At 46.5% G+C, this 14069-nt stretch overlaps 1 long non-coding RNA gene across 2 annotated transcripts in view; it reads right to left on the reverse strand.

The window, feature by feature from the left end:
- Positions 1–254: 254 nt before the first annotated feature.
- The window catches only part of LOC138299539 (uncharacterized), a 425958-nt gene continuing 412143 nt past the window's right edge, over positions 255–14069 (reverse strand). The window contains exon 3 of one of the 2 annotated variants that reach the window (XR_011204771.1): positions 255–1642. This is a non-coding gene — a long non-coding RNA (uncharacterized lncRNA). Of the gene's footprint in view, positions 1643–7679; positions 11278–14069 lie in introns of those variants that run through there. The other variant, XR_011204770.1, reaches the window with a different exon arrangement.

The following is a 14069-nucleotide window of genomic DNA, read 5'->3' on the forward strand; positions in this document are numbered from 1 at the left end:
GAACAGCACAGGGCGGTTCTCAGCCCATATTGCATCAATATTGCATGATATTGAGCCTGAGGGGCTGTCCTATGTGGATGACATCTATCTCACAGATGATGACCTCAACATTCATCTTGCCACGGTCGATCGAATCGTTCTAGGTACTGTTCCTGGGGTATGAGCTATCAAACGAGGGCAAGAGCCTGGCCCCACACTTTTTAGAGAAATGTGCTCAACTCCAGCCACCAAATACTATCAAGAAACTACAGTCTTTACTTGGTTTATTTAATTTTGGCAGAACTTACATTCCTGACTATGCACAACACATCAAGCCACTTTATGACTTAATACGCTGATTTTTCTAGCAGACACTAGACAGTTGAACATACACGCATCCTTAGAGTATTGCAACAGGACACGCTAGAAGCAAAACACTTACACACTCATGACAACAAAACACATTTGGTCATCAGAACAATTGTTGGTGCCACTGGGTTCACTTATATCACCTTTAATGAAGGTGACACAGTGCCCATAGCATATGAATCACATTTATATTCCAATGCAGAAAAACGCTTTGCACCCACAGAAAAAAGTCTAAGTGCAGTACAGATGGCTGTCATAAAGGCGATGCCATTTGCCCAAGGGAAACACATTATTGACGTTACCCCCGGTGCCAGTCTTAGAGCCCGTCACCAAAACTAGTGTTCCTAACGCTAAAGCATTACATCCATGTTGGATTCAATGGGCAACCTCCCTAACTGCCACTGATGTTGATTAAATCTTTGATCTAAAACTACAAACACAAGAATTCCTCTAATACGAACAGGAGTACCTGCACCTCTAGACATCTTGCTGCTTGACAGATATCATACTGTCATTTACACTGATGGTTCAGCACAACCATCAGTAGGTACTAACCATGAATATCAGCCACTTGCGCAGCCGTGAGCGGAGTGATGAAGGATGGTATATTCCACCCTCACAATACCTACACACAGACCAAGGGGAACTGCCCAGCTCAGCTGGCTGAACTTAAAGCCCTTTTCTTAGCACTAGAACATACGGATCCAGGACAACTCATGTTGATTGTTTGTTATTCGTACTTCTGTGTCCAGTCTTACAATGATTGTCTAAATCATTGGTGATTGAACAGATTCGGAGACTCCAAAGGGAACACCATAAATCACAGAACTCTGTGGAGGAGAGTGGCTGATCTTAAGGATAAGCTATCTAGTGCTCATGTAGTCCATACATTGGGCAACCAACGTGTAAGTGTACAGGTTATTGACAATAATGAACTACAAGAAATAGGTGGTTGTGCTTACAGGTTTGCACATCCTAAATACACATAAAACAACTGTTGGGGGAAAGATGAATCTTATAAGCTTGTGCAGTGCTCCATCGGGTGCCAAGCGGCTATTCACATCCAACCACCAAGGGTGTGGCTGTCCCAACTGGGAGTCCAATCAGGACTGAACACATTTATTTCTAAAAACCAGGGCACACCAAAGTAGTCCACAAAGTCTATAGTGTTTAAAGCAAGTCAAATAAGAGTTCCGAACACGTCTTGTTGCTGGATAGGATTTATTCTTCCCAAGACACGATGAGTCTAATAACAACAGCCGACACGAGTTTCATCATCAAGACTTTCTCAAGGCTGTAAAAATGAAACGGAAAAGAGAATTTGCTGAAATGGAATCACGATAACAGGGAATCATAGAAAATATTAAGGTTCCGGAAAAAAACAATATTAGTTTAAAAAACTTGACCTTTACTCACAGTATTTGAGTAAGTGACCCTGGGAAATGGGGTTATTAAGAAACAAACAAAACGTTATTTTATTTTTATTTTTTAAACAGATTTTATTGAACTTTATTAGCAACACTCAGGCACATCAAGAGCTCCAAAGTAATGGTTATCTTTCAGCATTATTTAAATAGTATCAATATCAATCATAGCATGTACATCTCAGTATAGTAGAACAATGCAATTATTGTTGCATGGAAATTGTGTCAACAGTTGTGAAATACAATTCAATCCATAGCTCCCTGTGACCCCCTCTTTTCTGATCATCATATTTTCATTTGTTTCAATTATATTGCCCTTTAGCGCAGGTGCCTATACCTGTCCCTCCTTCCCTCTCTCCCTGCGTCCTCTACTGTCCCAGTGCTCCCACATACCCGTTATGTCCAATTTCCACATTTCTCAGGGTTCCCCCATATGTGTCATTCCCGCTTTCCTGTCCGTCTCCTCAAGATATATTCCTCACAATATCGTTATGCACTCTCTGTTCTGACTAGGTTATGCCATTAATTACATTGATCCAGGGGACAATGCATCATCATTTGGTGTGTTATCTGAATCTTCCCAGAGACATATTAGAGCACTCCAGGCCCGGGCTCTCTCAAGTAATCCCTGACCTCATTTCATCTCTCCGTCTCTCACCATCCCTTCCACTTTTGCCCATTTTACTACTTCCCCTTTCCAGGTCATGTACTGGGGGCCTCGTGACTGCTTCCAATTCCTAGTTATTTCTCTTTTTGCTAATAATAGTGCTTGATCTTGAAATTGGTTGGTCACCTCCTGGCGGGCTGTGTGTGGATACCCATTAAGTAAACAATATTTGGGATCATAAGGGACCTCCCTCTCAATGACTTCCATTAGCTTACCAATCACTGGGTGCCAGAAACTCCCCAAAACTGGGCAGGCCCGGTCATATGAAAAAACTCTACTATCTCTTCCCCACACCTCAGGCATTTGGCTTCCCTAATATTAAAATGTCACCGCAGCCGTCCTGAAGTCAAATATCCCAGATGTAGACCATATAGATTAGTGAGCCTAAATTTGGCATTTCTGGATACTTTGGGGATCCAACTTAATATGTTTTCCCACTCAACCTCAGTAATCTTTCTGCCCAAATCTTCCTCCCACTTCAGTTTAAGGCTAGTAAGGGGCTGACAAAGGGTCACTCTTATTCTCCCATATAATGAAGTCACAGCCTTAAATGTACCTACACTACTAGTCAAATATTGACAGATGTTGGAAAGAGAAGTTCAGTTCGTCCTGTGCCCCAGTGATTAGAGATTGCCTCAGTGACTGCTCTATGGAGCAAAAAGTGTCCCTGTGAAAGTTCATATCGAGACCTGAACTCTTCAAGGGGTAAGAAAGCATCTGCTTCAAACAGCATTCCCATTGTTGTTGCTCCTGCTACAACCCAGCTAGTTAGCCAACTCCAGTCGCCTCCGTGGGGTAAAACGGACAGAAATTGCATAGGAATCTCTGGGGCGTAAGGCCTGGATTCACCCGATATGCGGAGATGGCGCAGCCAGCAGTCACGTAGCACCCTCAGCTCTGTTGGTAATGTCGCAGTTGGAGGTCCAAGCCTGAGAACCACCCAGGCCAGAGCCGGGAGATCCGGAGTAAAGTGTGTTAAAAGTGTGTTATCACCGTGTCCGGTCGTATGTGGATGGCTATCCATTGGGTGAACCATTGCAGTTGGCCTGCCAGATAATAGGTCTCGAAGTCTAGTACCGCCAGTCCCCCATCTCTTGTTGGTCTCTGAAGGTGTTCAAGTGCAAGTTGTCACCTATGCATTCCCCACAGGAACACAATTACTAGTGAAATCAGAGCCTTAAAAAAGGTTTGGGGTATGCATCTCGGCAGTGTAACAAAAAGATAGAGTAACTGTGGTAGAGTAATCATTTTGAAAAAAGCAACTCTGTCTGCTACCGATAACGGCAGTGATTCCCAGAAGGCCATATTGCTACGGAGTCCTCGTAGTGCCCTCACTATGTTACCCTCAAATAGGTCAGTTTTGTTATGATAAACATGTGCTCCCAGATTTGTCAGACATTGTGGCTACCGTTGCAGGGCTCACAGGTCCTGCAGGGCTGCTCGGTCAGAAAGCCAGGGAAATAGATTGGACTTCCCCCAGTTAACTGTTAGAACCGATAGTGAGCCAAAACGGTCTAGTAGTCGCCTTGCTCCTTGAAGTGCTTCATCTGTATCTGCTAAAAATAACAACAGATCATCTGCATATAGGGCTATATAATGGGTGTCATTTCCCACTATAGGCATTATCCACCTTTGCCAGGGCTGCAAGGGGCTACATGGCCACGGCAAAGAGGTGAGGGGAGAGTGGGCATTGCTGTCTGGTGCCGCGTTCCACTTGATAGTCCCCTGGAATAGTGCTGCCTGTGCAGACTCTCGCCCTTAGTTGGGTATATAGTAATCACGTCCAGGCTATAAAATTCTTACCTAGCCCAAATTTGTGTAGCACTTCATATAGATATGGATAGGACCCAATCCCAGTCTCTGCTTGCCTTCGCCATTTGTCTAGTAGGCTTTAGCTACGTCTATGCCCCTTGTTGCAGTGTTCTCTCTTCCAAAAAGCAGTAGTCGGGACTCTCTTCTCACTCTAGTGTTCACAGTTTCCGTTTGGGGCTTTCTCCTCCATGGCTCCCATCTGTGCTCCCTCCCAGCTCGCTCACAACCTCATTCGGTCTCTGTTACCTGATCCCTCCAGCCAACAGCCTTGGTGTTCGTGCCGGGATATCACAGGGCTCCCCCTCGTTGGCACAGTCTCCGCTATCTGGCCCCTGTGAAATGCTTGCTTTAGGTTCGGGGCCATCCTGTGCTAGTTGGCCCCTGTAGGAACAGGAGGGTCTTGATTCTTAATACTGTGGCCAGGTGTGATGCAAGGGACACATTTTATGTATATCCTCTGACCGGTCCCAAGAGGGCGCCTGCAGTACACTCCACCGGCCCTCTCTGCGTGCCCCCGCGCCTCAGTTCAGCTGCCACCCCAGCCTCGTATTCTGATCTCGCCCATGCAGCAGGCCCCTAGCTCCTCACCGTCTTCAGGTACCGTTGCTGTCTCTTGGAGTGCCCCGTCCTCTTTTTCCACCCCTGGATTGCCAGCTGTGCCATCCTGGGCGCTTCAGGGGCTAGGCTTGCCCAGCATCCCTCCTCACCGGCCCTGTCTTTAGTGGTTGTGCTCTGCGGGGTCCTCAGGCCTTCCCTGGTTCTGCCCGGCACAGTTCACCTGGTCTCTCCAGCCCCTCCTTGCCTCCGGGTGCCTCAGTTTGCTCCTGGCGCTCTTAGAGTACCCTGGTGCAATCCAGACCTCAAGGGATACCTCTGCCGATCAGGTCGTCACTTCTGCTGTCCGTCCTTGGCCGCGCAAGGCTGCAAGAGCAGTCTTGGCCACGGCCGCCATTTTTCATCGCCACAATCCTAACTGCAGATTTTGGTTTCCTCTTGTTCAACATGTTCCACGGGTCCGATCTTCCTCTCTGGGGGCCTACGCCTCTTCAGGGCCTCATTGCTGTCAATTCTCCGTGTCTTCAGCGGCAGGATGAGGGTCGTGTGGGGTGTAGTGATGTATTAGTTAGAATGTAAAAGGAGAATGCTATGACATCAGGGGCAATGGAATGTCGGGGCAGGCTGTGACGGGCATTGGAATGTTTTGATAGGAAAAGGTCGGAGTTATGCCGGTTTGGCGAGCGCATGTATCTCTGTCTGTACATTATAACTGGAAATAAACTTTTAACGGAAAAAACAAGAAGAGCCTGTGTACTTACTTCATGGGGCCCAGTTCCCTGGAGCTCCAGAGCTAGTCGCCCTACTCCATACACTGCTAAACCATGCCCGAACAAAAAGTTATTGCCCTCTTATCTCCTTAATGCTCGATGGTGAGGTTATATAGGTTAGAAGATAAAGCATATATGCAAGTCGTGATTGTAGTGTACTAGAATTTCCAGGTCGAAAAAACTGGCAAAACCAGTGAAAAATTGTGATGACAAATAGAGACAGCCAACCTCAGTCCCAAGTGGTGAATGTGTAACCATCCTAATATCATGCAGAGTAAGACTAAACCAGAGGAACTACAAAGAAAGACATACCATATTCAATGGAAAAGCATCCATATGTAGAGCAAACTTTGTGCTGAATAGAGTATTCTTAAGAAAAAACAACAAATGAGAAAAACAAAAAAAAAACTCTAACACTATGGGGGTCATTCTGACCCTGGCGGTAATTACCGCCACGGCGGAGGTCAGCGGTAGCACCGCCAACAGGCTGGCGGTGCACCGCTGGGCATTCTGACCGCGGCGGTTCAGCCGCGGCCAGAAACGGACTTCCCGCTGCCCTTGAGTATCCTCCAATGCGGCGGAGCGCGCTCCGCCGCCATGGGGATTCTGACACCCCCTACCGCCATCCTGTTCCTGGCGGGTCTCCCGCCAGGAACAGGATGGCGGTAGGGGGTGCTGCGGGGCCCCTGGGGGACCCTGCAGTGCCCATGGCAATGGCATGGGCACTGCAGGGGCCCCTGTAAGAGGGCCCCACGAAGAATTTCAGTGTCTGCTTTGCAGACACTGAAATTCGCGACGGGTGCAACTGCACCCGTCGCACCTTCCCACTCCACCGGCTCCATTCTGAGCCGGCGTCCTCGTGGGAAGGGTGTTTCCCGCTGGGCTGGCGGGCGGACTTTCGGCGGTCGCCCGCCAGCCCAGTGCGAAACCCAGAATGACCGCCGCGGTCTTTTGACCGCGGTACGGTCTTCTGGCGGTTCCCGCTTGGCGGGCGGCTACCGCCGCCCGCCAAGCTTAGAATCACCCCCTATATGTATATATATTCAATAGTGTCTCTCACCACAAGCCAGTTCCACCATGTCATAACCAGAGGCTTGTTGCCATGACAAAATACAATAAATGGTAGAGGACTCCCAAGAAATGAACTCCCGTATTGTATTGTTATATCCAGTAGATATCTCAGTTCTATGCAGACCAAGGGGGTCATTCCGACCCTGGCGGTCCAAGACCGCCAGGGCGCGAATGACGAAAGCACCGCCAACAGCCTGGCGGTGCTTCCCTGGCCATTCTGACCGCAGCGGTAAAGCCGCGGTCAGAAAACCGGGTCCGGCAGTTTCCTGCCAGATTTCACCCGGCTGGCCGAATCCGCCATGGCGATTCTGATCCCCTTACCGCCAGCCTGTTTCTGGCGGTTGTCACCGCCAGAAAGAGGCTGGCGGTAATGGGTGTCCTGGGGCCCCTGGGGGCCCCTGCACTGCCCATGTCGTTGGCATGGGCAGTGCAGGGGCCCTCTAACAGGGCCCCAGTATGCTTTTCACTGTCTGCCTAGCAGACAGTGAAAAGTGCGACGGGTGCAACTGCACCCGTCGCACACCTGCAACACCGCCGGCTCCATTTGGAGCCGGCTTCAGTGTTGCAGGCCTCTTTCCCACTGGGCCGGCGGGCGCTGCCTTGGCTAGCGCCCGCCGGCCCAGTGGGAAAGTCAGAATGGCCCAGCGGTCTTTTGACCACGGAGCGGCCAAATGGCGGTGCCCGCCGGGGTCAGAATGACCCCCCAAGTGTCGGACCGAAAAACCATTACAACAGGGTTAAGCTACCACCGCAAGTGAGTGAGAAAAACATCAGCAAACACATACCTATATTGAGTTGTCTTCAGTAGAGGGAATTAGTTAAAAAAAATTAAAGAGAGAAAGGCCATGATAAGACTAAAGGACATAAAGAAAAGCAGGCATTAAGGAATCTATATGGCATTCGTAAGTACAGTGCTTACAAAATCAGGCACATTGCCGCTGCAATCCAAAATATACATACATGAGTAGTGTAAAGAAACTATGTAATTCGGGACGGGAAGTGCACAATGAAGAAACAGTCATTGACAATACTGATGTTGAAGGGGAAAGCCTTATTTATTTACATACACATCACGGGGCAGTAACACCCGATAGAACGTGGAGCTGAGAGCTCGTAATAAAAATGAATTATCGTGGACAATACTGATAGTGAAGGGGAAAGCCTTAACTGCCAACATACACACCTCGGGGGAGTAACACCCGGTATAACGTGGAGCTGAGAGCTCATAATAAAAACGTTGTTAATGTTGCTCCCAGTTGCCATTAAGTACGAACTCAATAAATACCAGCCCAAAGAACTCACAGTGGAATTAGTGGTGTGAGGAGTGAAGAGAAACACAGTCGTAGTGCTGGAGATGCCAGTAGGCAAGTATGGGTATAAAGAGTTCATGAAGATAAAAAGAGAACAAGTTTCTCAGAAGACTCACCTTAGGGGCTGAGGAAAAATGGGGGCACCATCTTTAAATGTGCACAGTCACACAGTAATACCATTGTTATTTGCAAGAATTACATATATATAAATAACATTTGCAAGACATATTTCCTGTACGAAAAACTATCTGTAATACATTGACCATATAATAATCAACCACTTCATGAGACAAATGTGAATGGGGTAGAGCATCATTACAAAGGTAAAAGTAGGACTAATGCTGAAGTGCACAAAATCGAGCATCATCATAGAAAGAGGAAATGTTTCACGCAAACCCACATTATGGATTTAGTAGAAAGGAGTCACCATCTTGGAGTGTACACAATCAAACAATAATCCCATTGTCATTTTGAAGAATTACATGAATATAAATTATATTTACTGGATACATTTCCTATACAAAGAAAAAGAGGGATAATTACTAAAACAACAAGGAGTTTAATCAGACATACAATTCTTTTAAATTCGATAATAGTTAGTCTGGGAGCCCTCATGTCAAACATACTGGAAAACTAGAATTACAGATTAATATAATATATAAGTCACAAATGAGAATGTAAGGCAAGCCGGGATTATTCCTCCTGATAACCTTGTTTGTTCAATCTTCTAGGAACACATGTAGGTCCTTGTCAGTGTTAAGGCCCTCTTTCACCGCTCTGCTTTCCATGCGTCTCAACATCAGAGTCCTGTTACCACCCCGGGGTAAAGCACCTATTTTGTCAGCACCATGGATAGTAATGCCCAAGATTTCTCTTTGTCCATGAACAGTATTGTAGTGTGTGGCAAAGGACAGTCTCTATTATTATGCCTGATCACCCTTACATGTTCCTGGATCCTTTCTTTGAATGGTCTAATTGTACTAACCACATAGATAAGATTGCACACACATAATAAACAGTAAACCACATATCTAGTGTTGCAGTTAATACATTTCATGATCTTGTGTGAGACTCTTGTGTTATACTGAAACATAACAATCTTGTTCTTGGCATAGCAACAGATATTAAAATGACCACATTTATAAAACCCACAGCGGTCTGGGTAACCACGTTTTCTTAGTGTCTGGTGATAGAAAACTGTGACAAAGAATGTCCCTCAGTGTACGGCCCCTGCTACGTGTAATGCTAGGTTTAGTTGTAACTCCTTCGTTTAGGGTGTTGTCAGCTAGTAGAACGGACAAATGTTTGTGCAGAATTCGTAGATCTGAGGACTAAGGGCGCTGTAAGGGGTGATGAGAGACAGTTTTCTATGTTCCTTATGTTTACCCTTGTTGGAGGCAGTAAGGAGAGTATCCTGTTTGTTTTTTTTGATCCTGTTGCTAGCCCCAATTATTAGGCTAGTAGGATAGCCCTTTACCGTGAATCGATGCTCCATCTGATGTAATTCACTCAAGAATTTCATATCCGGACTACAATTTTGTCAAATTCTGGTGGTTTCTCCATAAGGGATGGCTCTAATTTGAGATTGAGGATGGGAGCTCTTGGCTTGCAGTGTGGAATTGCAGGCTGTGGGTTTCCGACAGAATTTAGAACATAGTTTGTTGTTATCTATGTATAAAGTAACATCTAAATAATTGACATGGGTAGTGCTGTATTGACTGGAGAATTTGATATGATAGATATTGTCGTTAAGATGTTGAATTAACTGGTACAGGGAGTCGGAATCACCAGACCAGAACATAAGTACATCGTCAATGTATCTTCCCCAATAGATAACATGTTGAATAAATTCTGCCACTGATGTACTTTCTCAAAAATACTCATATACACATTAGCAAAAGATGGAGAGAATTTCGCCCCCCATAGCTACTCCCGGTATTTTACATTACCATGCTCTAATGTGTGTGAACACATTATTATTAAAAACAGTCTTAATTAGATCAATCAACGTTGCATCTCGTTTGTTAAAAAATTATTGTATGGCAACCATACCCTTTGGCCTGGGGATGCTGGTATATAGTGAAGCAACATCAAGAGTAACCAAAAAGTGTCTTTCCTTCCAATCAAAATCACTAATCTTGCAAAGCAGATACTTGGTGTCTCTGATGTATGATGGCAAATTGCATACAAAGCGTTATAGAAGGATATCAATAAAACTCTTAGAATTTCTCTGTAGCGGATCCTATTCCTGAAATAATGGGCATGCCTGGTGGGAAGGAATCAGTCTTGTGTATTTTGGGAAGAATATATATGCAGGGTGATTTAGGTGTAATAAGACATAGATCTCTCCATTGACTCAGCTGTTTTGTAAAGTGCTGCTAACCTTATTCAACGGGTTATATGCGAATCTACAATACGCTGAGCTATCTGCTAATTGTCAGTCAATTTCCTTAATGTAATCCTTTGTATTCATCAATACTATATTGCCATCCTTATCTGCCTACTTGATAATGATGTTGTGTGTCCCAAAAAGCGAGTGGAGTGCCTCTTTTTCTTCTCTGATGATGGTATATTAAATAGTCTCACATCCTGTTTTGTACCGATCCTCTAATTTGTAAAGATCCATTATCACCCATTTACAAAAGATGTTAATCACATTGTCGTAAGGAAGAAATGGGATGAATTTAGAGGACGTTTTTAGTCCACTATTTACCTCAAGGTAGGAGTCTATGTTCAAATCTGTTAAGGTATCCAGAAGTGAAGGAGAGAACTCTCAGGTATGTTCTATAGACAATATAGTTTGTATGTCTCTTATTTCTTTAATAGTCATATTAAAATGTAAAGTGTTGGTAGAAGTGGAAACAGCTGGTGCATTTTTCTCCTGGAAAAATTTGTACAGCTTACATTTGCAAACAAATTTATATGCAATTCTGTAAAGTTAGGTAAGAATGTTGGAACAAAGCCCAAACCTTTGCTGAGAATTTTTATTTGTAGTGGACTTAGATCAAAGTTAGATAAATTGACAATGGAAATTTCACTATGGGAACCAGTGAGTTCCTGTGAATCACAATCTAGTTTCTCTAGAAATTGATCTCGTGGTGACCCCCTCTCGTTCCTTCTGTGCTTCTTTTCTTGCCTTGACCTTTTCTGGTCCTCTTGTGTGTGTTTCTTGTCTTTTGCGAGGTTGCTTGTATCCTTTGTGGTATCTTTCCAATTCCAACATAAAAGGAGATTTATTCAGTTAGGCGCCTGTCTGTTGCCTAGCCGAGCTATCAGAATCCCCAATCGTTATTCTTGAGATACTAGATACGTCTGTGTCACTAGTAGAAGCAACAGAGGAAAAACAGTGTTAGCCGTATGGTTATCAATTTTTATATTTTAAACTTACATGCACAGGTAAAGACCCTACCATTTTTGTAATCATTAGCATCCCTCCTTAGCTTTCGCATTTTATTTCTCCTTAATGTACAGTTGATTATGGAGAACTTCCTTGAGTATTTTGTAGTTCTTCCAGCTACCCCAGGTAAGTTGGCATCCCTAATTACCTTTTCCAAAGTATGTATGGCCTGTAGTAGTTTGTCCCTTTTGCTGATGGCGTCCCTAATAAGAATGTCCATCATCCCATATGAAGATGTGATTAGAAGTTGTTCCCATTCCTTGAGGAGTTCAGGACTTAGATCCTCAAAGGAGGGGAAGAGAACCACACATAGGCCCTAATTATGTCCTCGGCAGTAAAAAACACCTACCGACAAGGTGACGGCCACCAAAAGACCATCACCGCGGCTACCATCTGTCCGCCAGATTATGACCACAGCCGGACTTCCGCCACAAGAAGGGTGGTAATCGGGAAGTGATCATATTGGCGGATGGTGGTAAGGTGGTACTGCTACCACCAGCACCACCCCACTTCCCTGCTGGAAGACCACCTGGAAGAAGGTAAGTTGGGCTTCCGACACAGGAGTGGATGCGGGGTGTTGTGTGTGGGGTTGTGTGCATGAATGTGTGAGTGTGTGCGTGAATACGTGTGTGTGTGTAGTATTGTTTGCGTGGGTGTATGCATGTGTGTGGATGCGTGTAAGAATGGTAATGTGAGTGCATGTCTGCATGTCAGTGTGAATGTGTGTACAAATGTGCGCGAGCATGACTGGATGTATGCGTGTATGAACGTGTGTATGCCAGTGTGAGTGAGTGGGTGTATGCGTGGTGCGTGAAAGGACCCATCTCAAACTGTAACTTCCCTCAAGGAGGGGTTTTCCTCCTCTCTTCCTGCCAACTTGGGTAGGGAGGTGCCCACCTCCCCTATCCCTAACTTTGCTAGGGCAACACCTAGCTTACCGAAAGAGGTCACCCAACACTTGAGCAACCCCACCATGACCAACAGGGTCAGGGGGCCTACTTTGCTTTTGGCCCTGGGGTATGCCTCCAAGGCAAAGTGCAGTGCTGCCAGGAAGCCTAGCACCCAGCAGAGGCTACTGACAGCTGTCAGCACCCAGAACCACACCCTAAGCTCTCCACTGGCAGGTGGCTGAGCTGCTTTAGGGGCAACTGTGGGGTCCTGGCATCCCTCTTGCTGTCTCGAGTGGGGGGCTACCACCTCCTGTAGCAAACACCCTACTTCCACTCTCCCTTCTGTCAGTGCAGGGGCAACACCTTGCATCTGGACAGCTGCCTGACTACTCAGGACTTCCTTGGGGTCAGGTGAGGCCTCACCGGTGCCAACTATCGTCTCCACCCCTACTGGGGTAGAAGGCCTTTGGCCCCCTGGAGCTCTCTTTAAGACTGGCCTACCCTTCCTTTTCTTCTTTCCTTTTCTTGGGGACCCCTGTCTCCTAAATGTAGGGACTGAGTCCCCAACACTTTGGGTGGGGGGGGGCCTAGGCGACCGCCCAATCTGGGACCAGACTCACCTCCGGGAGGTCATTGCCCAGGATACAATCTAGGGGGAGGTCAGCACTGACTAACACCTTAAACCAGCCCAGGATACCCTCCTTCTCTAGGAGCACTATGGCTACAGGTTTGGAGGTGACCTCCCCTGTGGCTATCCTGGTCTCTCCTGGGACATACGTGTCTGGGGTCACTAACCGGTCACTCACTATAGTATGACTGGCACAGGTGTCTCTCAGGCCAACGGTAGGGATCCCATTCACCTGAAAGAGGTGAACGTTCCTACTCCCACCAACTTCAGGGATCACCAGCTTACCATCTGGTCCTGTCTCCCAGCCCAATGCTAAGAGGACTTCATCATCTGAGGAGTCCCCCTCCATGGCTACACTCGACAGCCCAGTGCTAACCACCTTCTTTGGACAGGCTGCATCTCCTCTGAAGTGACCTGTCTGCTGACAGTCAAAGCAGGCCTTATTGTCCAAGCATTTTTTTTTACCCTGGGTCTCCATGTCTCTGCTTGTCAGAGTGGGAGTGGGATTTACTACCCTCCTTCTTAGGGTTCTGGGGTACAGGGGCAGTCTCTGTGGTGGGCTTACCACCTCCCTCCTTAGGGTTTTGGGGACCTGATCCCCCTTCTTGGAGTCTCCCCCCTGGGACTTGACAACCACCCTGGTTCTCAACCACTCATCAGCTGCCTACCCCAGCTCTCTAGGGTTGGTCAGCTTAGAGTCCACTAGATGCTGGCGTAACCTTTCTTGGATACAACTGGTCAAGATGTGCTCTCTCATGATCAGATTGTATAACCCCTCATAAGTATTTATTTGTTACCATGAAGCCAACCCTCTAGTGCCTTAAGTGAGGTGTCTACAAAGTCAACCCAAGACTGGATATTGACCTTCTGGGTGTCCCTGAACATCATCCTATACTGCCCTGGGGTCAGACCAAACTTTTTAGTTAAGCATCTCTTCATACTGGGGTGTGAATCTGCCCTCTCCCCCCTCAAGGTTAGGAGCCTGTCTCTCCCAGAGTTGGGGACCAGCTCCCAAAGAAGTGAACCCCAGTACTGAGGCTTAACTCTCCTCATCTGGAGGGCCCTCTCAAAGGCCCCCAGCCACTTATCTATGTCATCCCCCTCTACATAGGCAGGAACCACCCCCTTGGGTAATCTGGGGCAAAAAAAAACACCCATGGACACCTCAGCTTCTCTGTCGCTGACACCTTCCCTTTT

The sequence above is a fragment of the Pleurodeles waltl genome, chromosome 6 (genome assembly GCF_031143425.1).
Source record: "Pleurodeles waltl isolate 20211129_DDA chromosome 6, aPleWal1.hap1.20221129, whole genome shotgun sequence".
Lineage (NCBI taxonomy): Eukaryota > Metazoa > Chordata > Amphibia > Caudata > Salamandridae > Pleurodeles > Pleurodeles waltl.